Raw genomic sequence first — 25,160 nt, forward strand, 5'->3', positions numbered from 1 at the left:
GGTGAGAGTGCCTTCACACCTTTGCTGTGGATGTTTGTGTCACGCGAAAACACACTCACTCCACACACAGAGCAGTGACGCACACGCCATCCCATCGTGCATATTACACTTTTTTGTATAATGGAACTTACACTATACTTTTGACTGCCATCTGAGTACAGCCCATATTGGCAATCTTTGCAGCAATTTGTAATAATTTATAGTAACACTGAAAACCTTCTTACTATGTTCCTGCAGCAAGAGTTTTCCAGCAGCAAATCCTGCAAGAATAAGCACACAAGGGACCAAAGAAAATGTCCTGCTATTTTACTTGTAGATACAACTCTGCTCTCATGAAATGAGAATGGATATATGACATGTTTGTAATCCTCCCTACTTAAATTGTGTGCAAAAAAATAAATCATGATCTTGTCAACAAACTTCAAACGTTTTCATGGTTGCAACAAAAGCAGCCCGCTTAGAGTTGAAAAAAAGAAAGAAAAAAAAGGTCCGATCGACATACCGACACTGCAGCTCAGATCAGGTACATTACTTGCATCAAACATAAACTCAAAATAGCAATATTAGCATGTCATAAAATTATCAATATTCTCATGTAAAGTATAATTTTGACCAAATGGAGATCTTACTCATAGAATACATTTCTCATATTAATCCAAAATCCCTTCATGTCACTTCCATGTCACCAAAACACACATTCAAAAGGTAAAATTTTGTTTGCTGGGCAGGCCATAATTTCTGGTCAGACACAGAGGTTGACACTGAAGTGCATCCGGCAGCTTTTAAAATAACTTCTCAATGGTTACTCAGACATGCCTTTTAAGATTTAAGTGTGGATATGTGAAATAAAAAGCACGTCAATATCCATTTTCATTATGAGTATTACTGACATGTTGCAGTTTCCCCTGGAGCTGCTGCGTCTAATGTATTTTCAGCAACAATGCTGAATCACAACTGCTAGCATGCCATTACTGCAGACACAACAGGGTGACCCCCCCCCCCCCCCCCCCCCAGTCAAAGCTTAACCCCCCCACCCCCCTGTTTTAAAGGACCCTATGGTGAGGGCTAATGAAATACAACTCCTCTTCAGCTCCCCAGTGAGTGGAAGAGGATTTTTCTGATTGAAAACTTCCTGGAGATGTCTTGCTTGGTTTGTGAAACGTTGTAATTACTGCTGGGGGTCTCCTCCCGCTCTGTTTGCAGGGGGGCTGAGCAGCGTTTGCTTGCGCTCCAGGGTTCTCCCTCAGTTCAGCACACTTAGGCCCATCTAATTAGAGTCTCTGCCACATCTCCTTACTGCTGTCTCCGTGCACAGCTGGGGACAACCCCCAAATCAAGCTGCGGTGCACAAACGCTCACCGACCGAGGTTCTGCGAGCAATAGCAAACAACGCTCTCAATACAATGTGAACATTAGCTCCTTCCCTCTCTTCCCCATCCATCCCCTCCCTTCTTCTCTTCTCTAACACCACCTCGGTTTTCTCTTCTCCATCCTTCTTTTTTTTCTCCTCGCTTTGTTCTCCCTGTTCTCCTCACCAAGCTCAGGCACAGCAGCTACAAAGAGCCCCACATAGGAAGATGAGAGGGAGTAGAGAGTGAAGAGGGTTCAGATGTTGCACAGGGCTTGTGTGTTCGTACGTGTGTTTGTGTTTCCGTGTTTGTGAAACTCTGAGAGTGAGGCGGCAGGAGATCGCCAGGGTAGTGAGAGTCGGTAGTACACCCAGAGGCACCGAGAAAGAACAGAGAGAACACTTGCCCCCCCATCAAGAGCAGTTGTTCAACCCCCCGAGGCAAGGTGATGCAGGGATGGGGGGAGCAACAAGGGCAGAGAGGTGGCAGGCAAAGCTACACTGTTCTGCTTTTCTCTTTCACCTGTTCACCTTTACAGTCTCTTCAAACTCTCCCCCACCCGTTCTTTATACCCAGTGGGTACATGGAGACCGGTGGTGTAGATTTTTCTTTCTTTTTCACTCCTCCTTGTCTCAGATAAAGTTGAGAAGACACTAGCTATCTGTATACTTGCAAATCTATAAGATTTTACACAGCTGTGCAAATGTACAGGTGGGATTTCAACAAATGCATGGATGTGTTTGTGTGCCTTTGTGTACATGTGTGCATTAAATAGCAATTCAGCGTGGCCATAAGTACGCTCCACTGCAGTACAAATAATCTCTTCTTGCATTGTCCAAACTGTTTTATCGTTTATTTGTGGCCTTTGCTACAATTTTTGTAATTAATTTTGTCAAACTTCACCTTCTGAACCTGGGGAGGGGCAGGATGACGTCCTACTCTAAGGCTCCATGTTCATTATGCACACTGCTTGTACGTATCTATGCATTAATGTATGCATGTGTGTGTGTGTGTGTGTGTGTGTGTGTGTGTGTGTGTGTGTGTGTGTGAGTCTGTTTGTATCTAATGATGCTGTGTTTGTTTCAATCAAGAGGGAGGGAACAGTCGTCTTTGAGTCATATACAATGACGGATGAAACAGTGTAACATAGAGCACGATGTACCCTCTGGGACTTATTCATACACTTACTCTACACACACACACACACACACACACACACACACACACACACACAAAAGAACCACATGCACAGACTGTTCATTCTAGCTTCCTAATCAATTGGGGAAAAAGATAACAGACCGTGAGCCGCAGTGTTTTGATGAGGCCCTTGTTCTGAACAGTTCGAACAATGCTTGTGTCTGCATACACGAGTATTTCTCTATCTCTTATATACACAGGTGTATGGAAAAAGAGAGAGAAAGGGACCCTGTTGTCCTTCACAATGTGATCCTGCACCTGGGGAGTTGAGGGATGTGACCATATCTACCAAATACGCTCTCAGTTCTGCTCTGGATTTCCTTCCACTCCTCTCTCGTCTCTCGTGTTGAGAACACACACCTGCAGTCAGCCTCTAACCACGCGCCACGCTTCAGTAATCTGCTGACTCCCTCTGATTTACAGCTTTATGCCTGGTGAGTAGCCAAAGAACTCTGACTGCCTGGTAACTTTACACTGAACACTATTTATTTGACTCACTCGCCTACACTGTATAGCATACCAAAATGATGGCAGCAAACAGCTTGTGTCATGACAAGGTTTTCCAACTGAAATGCTACCTTTGTGAATGTGTGATTTAGTGACAGGAACACTTCAAAATGCCACACTTTCATACATATGGTATAGTATGTCCATATTCAATACAGTATATATATATATATAAATAAATAAATATATATATATATATATATATATATGCCAACCACAACATTAAAACCACCTGCCTAATATCATATAGATTGCCTTGTGTCAATGTACTGTCAACTATCAATGTAATACTTTGAAACTGAAGTAAACTTAAAAATGTGATGATTGTCAGGAAGGTTTGGCAGTAAGAAGGAGTGACACTTTTTCTATTATATCTAAGTGGGTTTATGCTTGTTCGGAAAATATCACACTGAATCTAAAAATATGTGCATCATGTCTGTGTGTTCCAATTTTACTGAGTTCGTTACTTGCCAGTCCATGATTTGTGTACCTTACACAGTATCTTTGTACCCTTCGCCTCACTTACAGCCTGAACATTTTTGGAATATAGCCAAACTTTTCTTGTCCAAATTCTTTTTTACATGCCCATCTAAGGAAAAACTAGCTGGGCTGGGTTAAAAAAAAAAAAAAATCAAGGCCAATAGGTTGAGCCTCTGATTTTGATAGTGAATAATGTGGAGGTGACAGGAAATGAAAGGAGATATAGGAGTGATAATACGCATAACAGGTCCCTGACTGGACTCAAAACTGCTTTCAGCACTATTACTATTAGCATATGTTCAATCTAAGCATTATCAGTTATTTAAACAAAATTTGAAAGAAATTACAAATACAGATTTCTTGTTTCAGTTGTTTCCTCTTAAACTGACCAAATTGGAAGTTGATCACATACAACAACAGCAAGGGTTCCTTTTTTATTTACAATGTCACTATGAATTGACTGAGTGTGAATTATAAGACATTCACGATCAAACAACAAAATATGGAAGGACCTGTTGTATTTTATTGCCCAATCACAACGTCTTCTCTGAGAACACAACTAATAACATAACTGTCAAGAGAGCAGCTCTTAAAACTAAGTATGTCTTGCTTTTTCCCACCACTGTGCGGATGGAGTTGTCGTCAGTTTTGTCCTCACCCTTGTTTTAACACATCTCCTGGGATCACTGCTTCTTGAGCAGACATTTACATTTACTCTTTAACTCAGATTTTTTTTTCCCCCTCTTTAAACTCATTTCTTGGCAGGTTGACCTGTCGAGAGGAAGCCCAAGGTGCCTCACAGCCAGTTGAGCTGTGTTCAAAAGCTGTTAGAACTGTGTTCAAAAATGGTTTCTCTGGTTTCAACCTCTGGGGAGCTCAGAATACTCTAGAGAGCAGCTTTTCTATCTATGCCAAACATTAGAAAACAAAATATAATAATAAAAATACTTGGGTTTTTTTTAAAAAGTTTGGAAAATGCTACCCTTGAGAATATTGAGTTTTTTTTATGCGCATAAGTAAATAATATGTCAATAAAATCATGATTGCTCATCGGTAAAGAGTGGTCAGAGTAGTAAATATGACCTTAAAAAGTCATACTTTATTTTTTTTTTAGCATATCAGTATCCGTTCCATCTCGTTTTTAATGAGATGATGTACTTAAGCTACATAGAACTGAATTGTTACTTTCTAGGAAAAATGAATTGGAGGGGGCCAATATAAAGCACCTAAAGATTTCCTTGATGAGCAATAGAAGGTAAAGACAGAATGACAAGTCTGTTGCAACATGTCTGATATGTAAAAACTGGCCTCTGATGTAAATTCAGAGTTTCTCAAAGCTAGAAAAATAAACATTTTGCAAAGGAGGGAGCATCCCTACTGCCTTGTCTTCAAAAGCAAAGATAATTGCATGAAGGGAGTCATGTGAGGGCAATCTTTACAAAAACAGAGACGTTCAGTATTTATAGCTGCATATCATACACACACAAGCACGAATGCGAGTATTTAGCATGCAAAATACATACATGCACAAATGCACATTGCAAAGCACATATGTGTTATGTGTTTTGCCTGTGCATGTGTGTGTGTGTGTGTGTGTGTGTGTGTGACTGAGAGTGAGAGTGAGAGTGAAGAAAGAAGCAGACAAAGAAAGAGCTACATGGCCTCCCATCTCAAGGAGGGAGAGTGATATAACTGCGAAAGCAAGAGGACGTGGGAGGCAAGCGGGTGGGTGAGGGGTGAAAGGGAGCCCATCTAAACTAATTTTGAAAATCTGAACTTCTTTTCTAAAGTCAGCATTTCAAATCAGAGTGTGTCCCCTCTCATTTAATGCATCATTTTGCAAAGTGATAAATTTGTGAATTAGACATACATCCTTTTTGCTTTTAAGATACTGGGCCTCATAAGGGAGGGAGCAGTGTGGAGGATTTAAGAGCGTTTCGCCGTGTCAAACATTAAAACCCACAGGGAGAGCATCAGCACAATTAGACTAGGGTGAAGGAAAGAGAGAAAAAAATTCACAGACAAAATCAGGATCTTAAGAGCAGCGGCGTTATTCGTCTGTACAGTAACGTGGTTATCTGTCGCGGGTGATCCTTTTAAACGCTTCGTTTGCAGGGATAAAAGCAGAGCTGAGGAAATAAACTTAGTTCTGCCTCCAATCTGCAAATCCTTGGTGGTCATGGAAGATGATCCCAATTTGCTTCTGAGCAGCACTGTCAGATCTCACAATAATAAATAATTTAAGACTTTAAGCAGCAATTATGCTTGATAAATGTGGAAAGCCTGTAGACCACTGCTTGCCATAGCCAGACGATGCTGTGGTTCCTGCAAAAATACACCAGCCGCTACTTATGTCATAGCTAATAAATCATGCAGAAAGGTTAATGAGAAAATTTTGATTTAATATCAAGTACAATCCCATAATCTTCTGCAGGTCTTTAAGTTTATATACAAACTCTAGAAATCAATTTATTTATTGTTGATGTTGTTTGGCCTGGTATACACTTATTCAGTGCTTTAAATTAAGCGCTACCTCCTAATGTTCTGTTTAAACTCTCTTTCACAGTTCAAAAACACACGTGCCTCCAAGCGTGATACTTCAGGCCCTATTTTCATACCGGCACAAACCTGGTCAAAGCGCGGATCGAAGAGTATCTGCAATTTGGTACAGCGCAGGGGTCTTTTTCTGCACTTGCATCGAGATGCTATTTCCGCGGCTCGTTAACCTCACTGTGCCGAGATGGGTGGAGCAGTGCAACAAGGGGTGTGTTGTTAAAGATTCAATCGTACAGTGCAATTTTGTGCGCTTGCATTTCCGCCAGCTCAGACTAGGTCTAAGTGCAATACAGGGCTTTTTTCGTGGCTTTAATGGGTAGAGCGCACATGAATATCCAAAATCCCACAGACAGAGTTGGTGGATGTTCCACATATTTCATCACACTAACATGAATAATTAGAACAAGAGTTTTTCAACACAACCTTCTGATTGAGGAAATTATTTTAAAAAATTAAGCTGACTCTTGAATTGGATGTGAATCAGGCAGTTAGTACTCATCATGATGCAGTAACCAATCGTAGCCATAAAATATAAGAGACTCTGGATAACTACAAATGAATTGCAAAATTCCGAAGTAACAATTCAAGAGTCTGTTCATCTACTTATCTAGTTCAGTAATCTAGCCAGCCACGCAAGGTCACGGAGTGTGATACTGCGTCATTTAGCACAAATTATTAGAGCAATTTACGTACAGCTTAGGCCATTTAATGAATGATTGGAAAATAAATTAGGCATACTCAAACTCCCAACGCAATTAATTTATTAACACCACAGCTTCAGTGGCATTTCTAGCACATTGTTCACCATCAGTGTTGTAAATGAATTGCATCGGCAGCTTTGGGTGTGCAAAAGTTATTACAATTTCTAAATTTATTGTCACTCCTGAACATTGTTCCAGCACCTGGTTTCAGTTTATTGGATGAGTGTTCTTTGTTCACTTTGGCATTTGATTAATAATAAAATAGCAAAAAAAAGTTTTGTGCTAAATTATCCATATTTTGCATGAAATGCTGATCTCTACACTTGAAGTAAATGACAGTAAACACAATATTTCCTTATTTTGTGTAATAACACCATGCATTATCATAATTTCCATATCTGGTCATCTTCATCAAATTACTCAAGCCCAAATTAAATTGTTATAAGTTTACATTTCTTCATCTTTTAACATTTTTAATAAATCCAGAAGAAAAGGAAAAAATATACAGGATAAAATTGATTGAATTTGCAATTTTCATTATTACATTCACACATGCAGATTAAAGTAAAATGTCAGAAAAACACAATAAAATCAGTACGTAAGAAACCCATCCATTTCTCTGGCAGAGAAATTAAGTCTGAAACGTACGTACTGATGTAAAAACTAGTTCTGTCATTCACCTCACTTGAAAAATCAAGCTAGGTCCTAATTTAAATAAAGGGATTTGCAAGTCTTAGGGATTCAAATGTTTTTTGTTTTTTTACTGTATATTAATTAACTATGCAAAATTGACTAATAAATACATGAGGATGCTGCTTTAAAACCAAATTTAAAGTCCTGACAAAGACTCTTTGAAACTGAAAAATGTTTTCAGTTCATGCCACTCACAGTCTGGACTGATCACCAACCAATGAACCAACCAGTCAAGCAGCATGTAAACAACAACTGAAAGCAATCTGAGCCAAGGTGTGCAAGGAGCTAGAGCTGTCTGATTTCAGAAAGTTGTGCTTAGGTTTTGATTTCTCTCAGTGGTGTCGTTTGCTCTCCCATGACCTATCTGCCTCTGCTGTAGACCCATGTTTGCCTATTGATTCTACCAAGAGTATGCCAAATCATCAAGTCTCTTCCAGCTTCCACACCTGCTTAGGTGAGACACTAAAAGTAGAGCAATAATTACACAATTTAACAATCAAGGATGGGAAATTAGTCTCTATTGCTTAACATGTTTGTTCTATTTTCATTTTTTTGCAACTTAATGTCATCAGATTCATCTTTTTATGAATGCAGAGATGAAGTAAACCTCCCCCAAAATCATCATTAGTTCCTTTTCTCGAAAGAAAATAGCGCCAACGCAGCATTTACATTAAATACTGACTGGGAGCATTTAATTCCAGGATGTAAGTTGTGAGGTCTGTTAAACGGCATGTTTATTTTCATTTTTAGGCTGGTGAGAGCTGCAGAGGGAAACAAAGACAGTGAGCACCAAAAACGGAGACAGAGGTACTTAGAGAGAAAAAGAGGCTACATGGTTTATATTTTGGCAGGGGCCACTATTTACCCAGAAGAGTCGCTGTGTCCGTTTGGATTAGATGTTTTGGTGGCCACTGGAATCCAGTTTGTGAATACCTGCATTGAACCACTGGGGGAGAGGCACGGCTTTGAGGCCACGGACAGGCAGGAGCCACTGGTCACCACAGTTTGAAAATGGTGCCCTCATGCTGTTTGCTCATCTGCCGCCTCCTCTCCTGTAAGGCCACCACTGTGTTTTCTCATGCATGGATATGAAATAGCAGCAAATACGATGTGATGTGTGGACTGAGTGCCATCGTGCAGGAACCAAAAAGCATGTTTACTTTATTTTATGAAGATTTTCTTATGTATGTATGTTTGTTCAACTCCTGACAAACTCAATTTATAAGATGTGTGTCCTCATATGATTAATTATTCAAAGTTGAGGAGTAGTAGTAAGACCATGTAGTTTAATATAATTTTTTTATTATATTCCATTTTCCACAAAAGCATATTAACTGTCACATATAATCTTCTGTTTATCTTGTTTTTTCAGAGACCAAAATCTAGTTAATCAAAATGATTAAATCAAGCTCAACTAAAAAGCAGAAAAGCTAAAATTGAAGCTGTACAGTCACCTTGTGTTAAAGGCTGACAGACACCATCATGGAGCCTGATCACTCCTGGATTTCAAAGGAAGTGGGCACAGAGATGAGATGACAACAGTTTAAAAGAGATACACAGGAAAAAGAGGGAAAAGACTTTGTTGTCTTGTTCTTATTTCAAGCCCAACAAAGCCTATGCTTTCCCAACCAGCAAAGCTGCAATCCTGCAGTAAAAAGTTGAGAATTGAAATGGCATTATATGAAATGGCACACTGACACCACTGTGGACAGAATCTTTTAAAGTTAACAGGCCATATAATTCATCCACTAAAATATTAGTCTCTTTCCCACAGGCTGGGGTTAGTCATGGTGAGCTGGAAGGACTGTTTGCTGTGGTGTGTTCTGGTGGGGGATGAAATAAGCTTATTATCAAATTTAACTCTAAAACTGCCTCATTTCTTAGATGCATGAAATGCCCTGTCTCTTCTGTGAGGGTGGCTGGTAATGCTGAGTGGCAGGTACTCCAGAACAGCGCCAGAGTCCAGCCAGTCGCCAAGGTGATGACGTTATGGCAACCAGCTGTCAAACGGCTGGATAACCGCCATTGTGGACAAAGACGCTCACCAGAACCAGATGCTGCTAGCATTTCCACCAACTAAGAGTCGGGATCTGAGTGCCAGCCGGAGGAGGCCAACAGAGAGCGACGGGACAACACCGACACCGTTAGACACGGGGCTGTGACCACTGAGGAACAACAGAGCGGCAGTGGCAGAAAAAAACCCGGAGAAAAGGAACAAGAGAACAATAAAAGAAAAAGAGAAAATGAATTTCAGCGAGTTACCCATGGCCACTAATTAATTAGGAAACTTCATCAACTTGTTCCATGAAGGAAAGTGAGAAAGGGACACAGACAGACAGACAGACAGACAGACAGACAGACAGACAGACAGACAGACAGACAGACAGACAGATAGATAGATAGATAGATAGATAGATAGATAGATAGATAGATAGATAGATAGATAGATAGATAGATAGATAGATAGATAGATAGATAGATAGATAGATAGATAGATAGATAGATAGATAGATAGATAGATAGATAGATAGATAGATAGATGTTAATAATAGATAGAGTAATGACGGGGAACAACAGGAAGAGACTTTCAGTCTGGCTTTTGCAAAGCATCGTTATGGCAGCATAAATGTCCCCTGAACATGAAGAGCAGTGTTGTCTAGTCAAGTACTTTCTGAATGGAGAGTAATTTCAGGTCCTTGTGTAAAAAGTATACCCTATTGTTTGAGAATTAAGCACAGCGTATAGGCCTGTAATTATACTTCCACAATAGCGGGTTTTCAGAGACGGGCTGGAAATAGCATCGGAGGGTTCCGGTCTGAGCTTCAAACTACAGAGCTACTAACAGGCTGACAGACTGTAAAATGGCAGAGAGCAGAGAATAGAATCAGAGACTACTATCGTTTTACTGCCTGTGGATTAGAGGGGGCCACCGCCATTGTCCAGCAACTTCCTGATTTGCACTGTGGTGCATGGTTTATAAATGTGGGCACAGTGCAATGAAAGCTATTGTTAAAGGCAAGACTATTGTAAGGAATGTTCAGAGGCGAGAGGCGAAAGAGAGAAAAGTAAACAAGATAAAAGAGGACTGAACAGGAGACAATTAAATAAGGACCAGAAACAAAATGTAGAAAGTCCAAATAACACTCTCTACATCTACATTTCTGCTCCATAGCCTTTCGCATCCTGAAATAATATCATAATGGTACCCCAATTTCATAAGTGAGCCGCCTGGCATGGTGCCTAACTACCCAGCAAATAGAGGGAATAATATCATTATATCATATACAATACAGGGAAATCCCAGTGGTGAGCAGACTGCATGAGCAGCTGTCTGAAAGAGACAGTAGGCGTGCGCAGGTCTGTGTGTGTGTGCGTGTGTGGTAAAAAAGCATGGGGAGAGTGTACAGTAGTTGTGCGTGTGCTTGTGAGCATCGTCATTGACTTTGGCTTTATAGCAGGCTCCCGGCAGTGCTTTACCTGGGACCTAATCAGTCAGTGAGCCTCACTACCTCCTGGGACCTCCCAGCTGGAGGGCTGGGATAATGTGTGTGTAAGTGTGTGTGTGTGTGTGTGTGTGTGTGTGTGTGTGTGTGAGACAGAGAGAGAGAGAGAGAAAAGGAAAGAAAGAGAGACGGAGGGAGAAAAGGAGAGAGACTCTAAAGGGGGGCTGCAGACGGCTGTGCTGAACAGGACAGCCTTCTGGGAGCCAGTTGAACCCCGCCTTCTCAATTTCAGTGCCCACGGCTCTCTCCGACTGGCCACAGTCAAGGTGATCTTCTGTTCTACAATACACACCTCCACAGGTATATACACATGCCCAGACAGCGTAGTTGTGCAGAAATATTACAACATCATACAGAAAGATTGAAATGTTACCGTCACATTGATGTACAGGAGGTAAATCAAATTGTCATGCACTGCTCATTCACACCCACACACACACTGCGCACATCAAAAGCCAGACCACACAAAATTGCTGAATAGTGGCAAAAGAGGTAATATAATTTCTTTCCAAATTCGGTTTGCGCCCAAATTTTTAGGGAAATAACCTGCACAAATTAATCAGCCATCAGTGTAATTCCTAACTGCTTCTGACAGTATTTACAGGACATGGCAGCCTTTGTCTGGAACTGGGAGCACTAAGTGTGGCCAGGCGGCGGTCCTACTCGATGAGGAGATGCTGGATGTCAGCCACACTGAGCTTCAAGAGCCCCCAGGGCTTCAGTCCCTGGGGTGAGCATGGGTTCAGGGAGAAACCGCGCACTAGTCAACTGCCAGTCCACAAGCCTCTAAATGGCCAACCTCCACCTGGAGAATCACTTTACATGGTGAAAAAGAGGTGATGAGGTGCAGAAAAGGAGACCGAGGAGAAGAAGGATGGTGAGGAGGAGAGGAAACGTAGCAGGTTGCCATGACAAGGAAACGGGGGAATAAAACACAAACAGAGGTGGGTAGCACCAGGGTTGTCAGCAGTGAGAGTAGTGACAGCTTCCCTGGCAAGCCTGGCACTCTCTGTTGCAGAAGTCTGGTGGACATGCAAACTTTCTCTTCTCTTCTCTTCTCTTCTCTTCTCTTCTCTTCTCTTCTCTTCTCTTCTCTTCTCTTCTCTTCTCTTCTCTTCTCTTCTCTTCTCTTCTCTTCTTTTCTCTTCTCTTCTCTTCTCTTCTCTTCTACAGTCCCACCTTTGTCTCTTGTTTTCATTGAAACTTAAGCTTCTCAGTCTCCTGTATAATACAAACGTCCTGTGGTACTGAACTAATCCTCCATAGTCATGGTCCACTAGTTGTGACAGGAAGACCACCTGTGGCCAGGCAGATTGTGACCTAAATGGAGCTTATGGCAAGTCAGCTATTGTATGCGTGTATGCGTGCATGTATACGTGTATTATTTATGTTATGAGGACATAAATCTGTTTGCACACATTCAGTCTGTCACATTGTGGGTTCTCACCGTCCTTTTGGAGATAAAAAAGGAAGTCCCTGTCATGTAAATCCTTAAATGTTAATTTGAATTCTTTAATGTTAGATTACAGTTGGGGTTTGGTGAGTAGTGCTTATGGTTAAGGTTCAGATAAGTCTCCAGGAAAGTAATGTAAGTCAAAGTGATGTCCTCTAAAGTGATGGAAACACAACTATGTGTGTGTGCAGGTTTGGGGGCAGGGGTGTGATGAGTGTATCCACACATTTGTGTGCAATCTTATATTGTTTCAAAGCATTGCTATATGTTTGCATGTGTAATGTGTGTATGTAAATTTAATTTAATTTGTAGATCACATGCTTCCATCAAATCTGTTCTCCCATCTCACAGATGGGCCTGCCGGATAATGCTGGAGAGACAATAACGGCTCAGGATGAGCAGACATACTGTGAAGGACCTGGCAAAGAAGAGCTGGCTATTTGTAATGGGGGGAGAAAACAAAGATGATATAAGATTTATTGAACCAACACAGCAGAGCAAATGAACAACAAATGAACAGTGCTCAGTGAAGGATAAAATAACACAGTGGAGAGGAGGCGTCCACAAACAGCAGTAAAAGCAGTCCTGTATCGATCTGGAGCAGTGAGCCTGCCAGCTACTGCTACCTTCCTCTTTCCAGGAAGACTCTGCACATACAGGATAGACCTCAAGGCATCTCATTGTACCCTGTTTGTGTGTGTGTTTGTGCTTGTGTGTGTGTTTGAGGGTGTGTGTGTGTGTGTGTGTGTGTGTGTGTGTGTGTGTGTGTGTCTGTGTGTGTATGGGCAAGTTAAAGAATGTGTATATATATCATATTACATATATATCAATGCACTGTCCTTGTATGTATTGCCTTCAGTCTGTGATCTCAGAACTCAGTGAAAGTCAGTTTGTCTTTTAATTTACAGATATTTGCCATCGATCTATATCATGTGAACATAATAGAAGTCACTCACAAGCATTTCTTTTTTTTTTCTCGTCCACAATGAATATCCATCTTTGGCCACAGCATAATCTTGATTGCATATGAATTAAGTGGAACTTGACTGAAATGTCACAGTGCACACAGTGACTCAGTTAACCACCTGGAATATATGACACCACGTCTCCTCTGGTGAAGACAGGACATCCCTAGCATGGGGGAACTGGGTCAAGGCTGAAATATGTATGGTGTGGACTCTGTCACACACACACACACACACACACACACACACACACACACACATACACACACACACATATATATATATATATATAAAATCACACTGTGATAGAACTGGGAGCTGCCAGCCTGTTGCTTGGGTCGAGCTGTGCAGCTTAGCTTCCTGGTTTGTATATGTGTATGTGTGTAATGTAATCCGTTGTCAGGACACAAGGTGACAGCAACTGGGTACACAGACATGCCCATTTTGAGTCTGCTTGCTAATGTATGGTTACAGACTAGGCCCGAACCCACAGACCCCAAGGTTATTTATATGTCCCGTGCCAGTTCAGGTCCATTTTCATGTGCATGGTTGGGGTCTGGGTCATTTTTAGGCCTTAAACATAAATATTTTTACCAAACATCAAATGTTACTTTACTGTACTGTGGTTTTTCTATTTTGAAATATTAAAGGGGAGGCTAATACATGTCAAAATATTCATAACATTATGGAGAGCCTTTTTATTTCGAGTGAAATATTACCTAGACTTCTTCCAATAATAAGTTCCATACCATTAAAACATAGAAATTGACTTTCTCTCTGGAAGTTTTCAGTACTTTCTCAGTCTCAACCATGAGCAAACACATCTCTTTAAAGGGTGACCTCTCTGTACAGCAGTATGCATGTAGGCTAACAATGTTCCAGCGTCCCCGCCTGTGAGAGTGACGCCATGTCACAGAAATACTTCCCATCGTCATTGTGTGGTATTCTCTCAAAGACAGACAGGACACCGTGCAATTTAAAAGCAGTTCCCAGCATGGAGGGACACGGACCAAAGCTAAAAGAACAACTTTGCAGTACCTAAGAAGTAAGTGGTAACTCACAAGAAAGACTCCTAGGCAAGACTACATATGTTCTGACAAAATAACACATTTTAATGAGACTACAGTTGTTTCTCCCACACATTTCTTGGCCTCTCTCTGAACCCCTTACAGTATGTCAATCAGTAGTAATTAAAATGTATTTATGTGAAAGACACTTAATGTCTAAACTCTTATTACAATATACAGAAAATGGGGCCATCATTTACAGACAGTAGGTGAAATGTTCCACTTGGAGTCAATAGTTTCTAACATTTTTTGCCAACCTATAAATGGGATAGGCATCAACAAAGAGAGGCACAGAGGTCAATTTTTACTGCTTTTTGATCATTACATTTGGTCTTGAAATTGAAGATATTTATAATTCCATATATAAAACTTTTCTACCACCATTAATTATATTAGAGTTTTTATTTTCAATAATAATTCAAGAACCATCCATTGTTTATGAGAGCATATTTTTCCGGATCACCACTGTTGCCTTCGCCATAAGAAAGTGAGTTTACAACAAAGTTTTTATCACCACCATCAAATCCTTACATTATGCAGTACGTTTTTTTTTAAACATCTTGTTGTTTCACCTCGCCCGGTGCTCAGTATGTTCAACACTGTAAACAGATGTTATTGTTATACAGGAATAAAGTTTCTGCTTCCCAAACGCCACAGTGGAACAGAAAGAATCAGACTCAGCACTGTTCCTGCCTCTGCTTTACACCCGACATGCACACATGCCACACACACGCGCACACACACGCACACACACACACGCACACGCACGCACGCACACACACACACACACACGCACACGCACGCACACACACACACACACACACACACACACACACACACACACACACACACACACACACACACACACACACACACACGGTGAACTGAGAACACAGCCCCGGCACAGCGGCACAAACAAACACACTAAAAATACAAACTACGCATATCCAAACACTCTCACTCCTTAATGAGCTAGCACTTTTAAGAAAAGACTCCGCCACAACTCTATACCACACACTGATACCTTGAGGAGAACTTGCGATCGGAAGAGACGAGCAGAAGAAAAGAAGCACTCTGGGATATGAAAGAGGGAGAGAAAAAGAGGAGGTGAGAGGAGAAATCAAAAAGCGCCTGGAGAGAGGGAGGAGAGCAGGAAGAGGAAAGTGTTGCTCCTCGCTCCTCATATCTCTAAGGAAGATGATAGAGGGGATAGGAAGAGGGGGAAAGGAGCTGGAGCAGAGGGTGTCTGGGTTGGCGGTGTTGGTGGAGGAGGGGTGGTATGCTGTCGCTCTCGGCAAACAAACGGGTGAGTAAATAGACTCATGGGTGTAAAGAGTGGTGAAGGTAGGTGAGGCATGGGGTGGGGTAAAGGGGTGAGGGGGTTTGGGGGTGCACAGATGCTGTGGAGCTGGGGGAAACTCAGCTGTTAGGGCTCCATCTAGAGACCCAGGCCCTATATGTTGATGAGACTGCTGTATCTGTCTTCTTTACACACACACATCACCTCATCCCCCCTCACTCCTTGCATCGTTCTCCCATCAGCACTTCCCCCCACTGTCTTCAAACATCCATAACAACCGCCTTCTCCATCCTCCTACCCTCTCTCACCCACTCCCATCCTCCCCAGCCCTGCAGGCCCTTAACCTAGCTCGCATCTCCCTATTCCTTAAACCCTCCCCCTCTTCAGCAGCCTCCTTCACCCCCCTCTCCTTCTCCGTCTATCTGTCTGTCTCTCTCTCTCTCTCTCTCTCTCTCTCTCTCTCTCTCTCTCTCTCCCTCACTCCCTCTTTTCACTCCCATCCGCCGATCATGTCCCTTGGGTATATGCGCTGCTGCTCGGCTGATGAGGGGGAGGATATCGCTGCCAGTGCTTTGATCCTATGAAAGCTGATATCCAGAACAGAGCTACAGATCCCGCCACTGGGCACCCTGGCATTTGAACGACATGGCTCTGTGTAAAGCCTCAGCGAGAAGGCCATTCCCCTATAGCCTGCCAGCTGGGAACTTTAAGTCTAGACAGGTGGAGCTGGCTGGTATAAAAGCTGATCATATACTTAAAAGGTTGCGTGGTGAACATAGCACGGTACTCTGGGCAACATGCACTTGATTGGCATCAAATGAAGCGGGTTTGCTTTATACAGGTAGATATGAGAGTAATGTTATCTAATGCTTGCAACATTGTTAACAGATAATAAAAAATACCAATCAAAAATATTTGTGCTGACAAAATTGTTGTAATCACTTTCATAATGCTCATTAAAATGTCTCCTTAAAGCCAAAACATAAAGTTCCCTTTGACCACAGTAAATTTAAATTCACACTCAAATAAAAGACACATCACATATTTAGTAAAAAAATAAAATAAAATAGCATCAGGGGAGACTATGTAAACAGACTACTGGTTATATATAATTACCCTCTTTGCAAGTTGTTTAATGTGATTCAAAATAACAACAAGCTATGGAAGAACCACACTGGGATGACTTACTGTTCCCATAACTACCCAATAGCCCAACTCCAGGGCATCGTATGGATGTTGAAGATTGGCAGGGTGCTCATTCCCAGCCCTGCTTTCTTTTTATGTTTTAGTGTTTCCCTGATCTATTTATAGGGTGCCATATTCTTTGTAGTAGTTTAATCTGATTTTATGACTGTTTGATTTCTTCTGCAGCTTTGGCGTCCGCTCCCACCATAAAGAATGCTGATCAGGCAGCTTGAGGCGTAACGTTAACCGAGGAATGTTTAGCCTGTTTCGCTTACAGAAACCCCAGTGAAGAACGTACTGGAGCACCTTCCACCCAGCTCACTCAAAAAGCAGTTTCTGTTATTTAACTCTGTGCCAGACAAGTAATCTTAAAAAAAAAAAAAAAAAGTGTTACAAGCACAACTAAAGGAAGTAAGCGGGTGCCGTATAGAAAAAAACCTAAAGCTGCCCGGCAGTGCCAGTTAAAGAAAACTAGAAATATTTTTCAGGGGAAATTATAAAATTCTGAATATGCTGAAGAAGCATGGTGGAACATTTTGGAGCAGGACATAGACAATATCTTTTACATTTACTCAAATTCACATGTGGGAAACGTTGAACTAAAATAAACTTTAGTGGAATGACACACAATAATTATATATTAAAAGAGTGTAATGGAAAATATTCAGTTTTCGACAGACTTCTATAAGTGTCTAGCTGGTTACATCAAAGCAATTGTGAAGAAAATAAACAATTAGCCATGGACTGGGAATATGTTCATAAATAATGGATTTCTTTTTTCTCTTAGAAAATAAGTTCTGCAATGAGTAACCTTATATAGATCTAAAAGTTTCATGCTGTGAATTGACACACAAGATATTAGCCTTTCCCCCACAGGCCACCAAAAGGGGAGAATAAAAGAATGCCAATGACATTTGCGCAGAACCAAACAGCCACTGAAAACTTATGTTTCATCTTATGTAGCAGCATCAGGAGTCATGTTATAATTGAGGAAGGGAGAATCTTTGCTAATACAAAGGAAAAAGAAGGGAATAAAAGACGTCTAATTCTCATTTCTTATTAAAACTTCTTTGTTTTATGTATGGTAAGCTTTTTCTTTTTTCTGCTGCTTTGAGTTTCAGGGAGACTGTTTTGTTCACTCCGATCATAAAAGCGCGCGCGCGCACACACACACACACACACACACACACACACACACACACACACACACACACACCTCTACATTTACAGCAGGTTGTCGTAGTGTTCAGTGGGGGGTGAGGAAAGGAGAGCAAAAGGAAAAAAGTTTCCCGGCTGTCCATCACTAAGCTATCAGTGTTATCTGTGCCAGACGCCCACAATCCTCAGCAGCGATACTGAGACAGCATCCAGGACCTCAGGACGCCGCGGGAAACACAGCAGGACACCAAGAGAAGTGTGACAACGTCACTGGATACAGCAGGCGTAGAACACAGAACACACATGTGTGTGCGCACACACACACACACACACATACACACACACACACACACACACACACACACACACACACACACACACACAAATACTTACAGCACATACATGGGCGCACAATGGATACACATGCACATATTCGTGCGCACATACAGACCCACTCCGAAGGCAGACACAAAGAGAAGAACTGACACCATCTGATATCGCAAAACTGTCACGCCTACGCAAAACAGACGCTAGAAATACTGTAAGACAGATATCTGTGATCCCATATCATATAGGAGCATTAATGAAAGTTACTTGGAAAAAACAATACTTTTAAACTAGTATATGTCAAAGCTTAAGTGTATTTGAAAGCCTTTTTCCCAGTGTTTCAACAGCAAGTAAATCCCCACTGGCAAAGCATCTTTCAGCACGGTATGTTTTACACTAAGAAAAAAAAAATGTAAATAATTAAAAATGCATGGGAACAAAATGTCTTTTAGATCATTTTTTTTTAATCTAACAGTATGTTATAGTGAGACATAAGGCTAGCGAGAGGGAGGACTGAGCTTAAGAAATGACGAGGAGAGAGTCACTCAAGAAGCACATGGCCAATATTGCACCACTACAAGAAGAAGAAGAAAACAGAGAAAGTGAGTCCAAAAATCACTTGGAAAAAAAACAGATACTGCATGTTTTTCAATATTTGGAGGACTTGCTGACTGTCTGCTCAAATATTGCCCCATGGCTGTTGGGCTTGAGACAGGAACAGAGTGGCAGTGAGACTGACAGTGAGATCTCTGTCCTTAGCCAGCACTCTGTTTATCCGTCTGTCTGTCTGTCTGTTTATCTGACTGTCAAATTATCCCTCTCAGCAAACAGCTCACCATGAGCTGAATGTAAATAACACCGTCAATGTTGGTCACGTGAGCCAGCTGGTCGGACTCCTCTCCGGTCAGCTGAGCCAGGCCACTTTCAAAGGAAACACGCCTGCTTGTAGTTGAAGTGGTAAAGCCATTTTGAGTAAATTCTGGGGAAGTTTGTGATGTTGCTGTAGCTGTGATGTTGAATTGCATACTTTTAAGCACATTGCTTGGTCTATATGTGAGCACCTATATGGTAAATACAGCATTACAAGTATATCATGCACTTTATGACTATATTTGACAAATCCATGATGTTATTGCTTATGGTATTGGTATGGTATTGCTTAAATCTATCTTTGTGAAGACCGACTTGAGTGAGTTTTAGACCTTGTAAATGATATTTTTAGAAAATGGTCCTAACTTTGGAACAGACTTTTAAAAGGCAGTTTGGGAGTTAAAACTTGGCTTCAGGTTATGTTTATATTTAGGTTTAATTTATTGTTAGAGTAAGGGTTGGGGTTTGACATTTAATAGTGACGGTTTAGGTTCTGGAAAGACGCTAGGGAATGCCAATGAGAGTCCTCAAAAAGATAGAGGTACAACCGTGCGTATGTGTGTGTGTGTGGGTGTGTGTGTGTGTGTGTTTCCTTCTTCTCAATGCTCGGTCTCACCTGAACATTATGGGCTTGTTTGCCTGCCATTTTCCCTCAAGACACAGTATATGCAACGAATTGCACAGGTTAGCCTTATGAGTGACAGAAGCTTTCATTAAAATCAGATCATCCTGGATGAAAATATCCTCTGTTGAAAATCTGATTCCATGCGGATTATACAGCAAATATACAGCAAGCAGACATAAACAGACACATATCAGTGCACTGATTCATGACTACCGTCATCATTGTTAAAATGATCTCTCTTTACATCGAAAAAAGCCCCTACAACACTCTCGTCAGCTTTTGACATAAATGTTTTCCATACACAGCATGCCAGAATCAATTTTGAATGCCTTTAAAAGTGACTGACGTGGATTTAAAACACAGGTCGAATTCAAAGAACTTAACATCAGTTAAAGGGATTGGTAAAATGTGTTAACCTGGACCAAATTATTTTTATACTTAAACCTGCTTTGCAGAACTTTTGTCTCCCCCCTCTGTCAGTGAGAGGAATGACAAAAAAAAACCTATCCACAGGCTTACGTCGCAGGTTTCAGCGTAGCTTACTCCATTGCTACTGTTGTGGCTGTAAAACAGTTGATAGATTCTTTTGAGCATCACATTCCCGCAAAATAACCCGTTTTACAATCAAAATTCGATCCGACAGGTACAATAATATTTGAAAGTTTAAGAAAAGCCAAAGGATTGAATTTTTTATACCTATTTGAGTTAGCATTGTGCTAAGATGGAAGACTAGCAGTCCCGGCCAGCAGAAATCTCTGCCCATGAAGCATGTTGAGTATGCATTCCTGAGTGCAGGAATGTCTCACCGGCCAAGAGATTCAAAATCTCCGTATACTGTGAAATAGAGAGAGATTTACCTGCCAATGATAGGCTTAATCAGCCTTGTGTGAACTCGTTTGTATAGGGACTTGAATTTAACGGAAATTAATTTAGATTATAGCTTAATTTAGAATCAGAAATATTGACAGAGGAGCTTTTACTATATATTGACCAAATGTCTTGTTAACTCGTTGACACGGTTTGTCTTATGGCCCCCGACATGTTCAGTGGGAAATACACAAGCAGAGGTTTTGACATGTGTAAACAATCAAACTAGGTACCTCTCCAACTTAATGTGTTGTGATCCCTTTGGTTTAATTGCGTGTATCAGCCAAAACTCTTGAGGTTAAGACCGCATGGCTGAAAGCAAATACTGAGCAAATGTCCCTTTTTGACATTGATTTCATTCATAATGGCGCGCTTTAAACTTTAAATACATGGAGAAGTGTTTTACAAAGTTAGATTGAGAATGATTTGAATGACTCAAGACAATACGGTCGTTCAACAGTCAGTCGAGTGCCAATATCCAACCGAGATGATAACTGAGATATGACTGGTGAAAAACTCTTGGTAGTATCACTGAACAATAACTTCAGGAGCTGTGATTTGAAAAGTACAAAGCGTGCCTTTGTGTATGTAAAATATGGTGCTAGAACACGCTTGTCACAATGACAAAAGACAAAAGTCAGCACTCGAACAGAAGGGAGAACTCAATTTCTCTTTTTTTCTGTTGAAATCCACGCAAACTGCAAAAGATGACACATTTGCTTCATTTTGGCATTATCGGCTCTCACAGGATCTTGTGAAAGAAAACAAAATTATACAGTCTGCACGACTCCGCCGAGAGGCAGACAGAGAGATGGTCAGAGAAGGTGAAAGGAGTGAAAGAAAGACTGGCACGAGCCAAGGAGACAGCCCTTTGACTGAGGCCTGAGACCCGATGCCACCCAGAACGTATGCCAGCGTGCTGAAAAGGGGCAGAGAGAGAGGGCCTAGCATCCGACCACTTCACAGGACTGAGCAGGATGTTTGGACACAGCTCTGTACTTAAAAAACACCACTGGAGCCTAAATCCTCCGCTGCCACCATGTCAAGGCCGACCTACAGTATTGGTCCAGACAAAATATATGGAAGTCTGTGTGCTGGACTCTCTATATGTACATCAACAGACTCTATTTACCAGTGAGACTAACGGCAGGACTTGCCTGTCAGTGTCTGTACATGATGATGTTTGATCATGCGCCTCGATGTGTAAAATATAGATTTTGATTTGGATGTGTTGGTATGCACTGCATACGTTTATTTATGTGTATGCGTGTATGTGATTGAGGAGGCGAAAGGTGGCGTGTGGAAAACTAGTCTTGCTCAGAGCTGCTGCAGTCTGAACCTGCGCGGCTGCCAAAGAAAACTGTGGTCGGAAGAGTCTGCTAATAGAGCATGAGGCATGTCACCTGAAACTAGAATCATCTGAAACCCAGAAACCACAGCAGTCAGGCATCTCCGCGGCCCTCTATTACAGGGCCGCCAGAGGCCCTGGGTGCGTGCCACCCTCCCACTAAGGTCCTCCCATTAGCTAGGCCTCTTCCGTTCGCGTGCCCAGCTGCACCATGGGACATCTCGTCGTGTTAGATGCGCTATTAACGCCTGTTCCAGTGTCTGAGCTCACCTTACCGCAGCTTCCCTAGGAACAGCCATCATGTGGCGTAGGAGACCTGGTGAGATACATATCCTCACATACATGCTACAGATTACCAGAGTAGCAGCAGATGTGCACATGTGAGCCAACAGTCTTAACTGGCACACGTAAAACACATTCTCCACCCAGTAATGTCATAGTTAGACGTGCTTGCTTCTACATGTGTGTTATCATATACATTATATGTGTGCTATGGTGTGGAGCTACAACTGTGTTAAGTTGGATGTCAGAAATAAAGGTGTCTTTGTTTTAAGGTCAGATATCAATGGCTATTCGTGGTCTCGTGGGTTTCTAACGTGTGTGCGTAGTTTCTTTTGCTCATCAGACTCAGACTTATTCAAGCAATTCAACTTGTTGGCTTAAGAGCTCTTTTTAGGACAAGCTTGCTGAGGAATGCCCCCGTTGCCTCGGCTTTGGCAATAGAAATTACCGCTTTCTTCACGTTCTCTCAACGCAACGACATCACACCTTTCTAGGCAAAACTTCTTAGAAGCGAGAATGTGCACATCTCATCTTTAGCACAGGTGCAATAAAATGTATCCCCGCTGCAACAGTAGCAATTCGGTGACAGGCTGTGGGTGGCGAGGAAGACGAATCGTGTCAATGGCAACCATTAAAAAGGACCACACACTCTCCAGTCACTGGCGAGACATGATGGATGATTATCTCAAGGTGTGACAGGTGCTGCAAAGGTGGGGGAGCGCTTGCTATCGTCCCCATACTGCCCCCCCTCTCTCTGTCTTCCCCTGCCTCTCTCAGCGTATCTTGGTCAATGCTTTAACACCCCACTAACATGACTCTATTGACACACTCCAGATAGCGTCTGGTGGCTAATGAGTCTCTGAGTGCCTCTCTCTCTCTGTTTCTTTCTCTCTCTCTGCTCCTCATCTCCCTGTTATCCTCTTTTCACTGTCAGAGCAGTACAGTCAAGCCTATCTCGCACACAAAACCATTAGAGCTTGGCTGGTCTTACACACACACACACACACACACACACACACACACACACACACACGGTTTTTCAAAACACAACTCATACATAAATGTAGATCATCATCATACACTGTAATTTATAGACTATAATAGTATACGTAATTATCTATTTACTAATCAGTAGAGTCTTCGTGTATTCACACGAAAGGCTGTTGAGACAACAAGTTTGTGAGAGCTATTTTTTTCTTTTGGTTTGCTCACAAACCAGGAAGTTTGTGCAGTCTTTAACATCTGACCCCAGACAAGAATAAATCACGATGTACTATATCTTCCCCAGTCACAGAGTCAGGGGAGTTTCCCCAAACGGAAAATTAAAATATTTAGGAAGTACAAGGATAACAACTCCCAGTCTTTAACAAATATGACAATATTTGTCATTTCTGAACAATGATAACTCCAATGGGAAGCTGAATAATTTTTAATGACAGCTGTGGTTTATCACGGGTGGAAGGTGGAAGAGATTTAGGGTCACACTCGGTCACCCACTTTCTATCTTCATGGTCTGAAAAGCAGAGGAACGGGCATTTGCTTGGATTAAAAGCTTTGTCAGGGGCATTGCAAAAGTATTTCTTTGCATCCAGTTGTGTTGGACTTTAACTACAAATTAATTTTTAACAACTTTAAATTGTAGCATTGCATTTATAGCAGTGATTTCATTGCTTCTAGTGTTGGTTACTACACCTTCCACTTTGAGGTGTTTTAAAATGATATAATGTAGCAAAAGATGAGCTTGTGATATTTAATTTGGCTTCTATGAAGGTAAAAGACATCAGTGCCAACAGAAATTGGATTTGAATTGTGTACATTTATATTTCCAATGCATCTCCGAACCAGTGAACACAGGACCATTTAGAAATGATTTGTTGAATTGTTTCAGACATTTAATTTTTATGGCATGACATAAAACTAAATTCTGTGTCTTGACATTTGATGTACTTATTATTAGAGATCAGCTTTGAAAATTCACATTCACTTTTATTAATCCACATTGCTTTAAGATTTCTGAGCCACTCAGCTCTTAGTGTCGGCTGGAAAATAGCCATCTCCTCCAAGGCTGCCAACAGTGGGCTCACAGTCTTTGGCCATGTGGCACCATGCCTTGCTCATTTTCTCTGCCAATGATCAAGACACATTCTCCTTGATTGGTGAAAGAATTGCAAATCTTGTCATTTGTGCAAAACTAACAACCATCTAACCTCACACCTTCAGTTTGAACAGCAGAGGTCTGGAGAATTTCAAACTGGTCAGATTTTTTTGCCAGGGCAGTGTTAACATCTTGCTTCAACTTCTTGTTTCTGCTATTGGAGGCAAACAAGACAAAAATAACTGTTAGTTTTGATAAATTCAAAGTTAAAACTTTAGTGTTGATTAAAAACCAATGTGGATGGTCACAAGTTCCTTCGCCAAGAACATTTTTATTATCAGGCCACCTGCAATGTTGTGCCCAGAGCTTCGTCGCATGCAAAATGGAGAATGTGTTAAATCAACATAAATTTTTGCTGTTCTTTTATTGTTTTTTTTCATCCGTTTTACTGATAGCAAGGTTAGTTTCACCAGTGACTCAACAGGTAACATATTTGTACAGTTGAGTCGTATGTAATGGTTGTGGTAAGAACTGTTGTTGAACTGGTCCTGATTTTTAATAGACTGATGCCAGCCAATCAAAGGAAAAGTATTTTTATGGCCATGGTGGGACTAGCCAAAAATCAGGACCAG

The sequence above is a fragment of the Embiotoca jacksoni genome, unplaced genomic scaffold (assembly GCF_022577435.1).
Source record: "Embiotoca jacksoni isolate LCO1_2020_lvr unplaced genomic scaffold, fEmbJac1.0.p SCAF_8, whole genome shotgun sequence".
NCBI classification, from domain to species: domain Eukaryota; kingdom Metazoa; phylum Chordata; class Actinopteri; family Embiotocidae; genus Embiotoca; species Embiotoca jacksoni.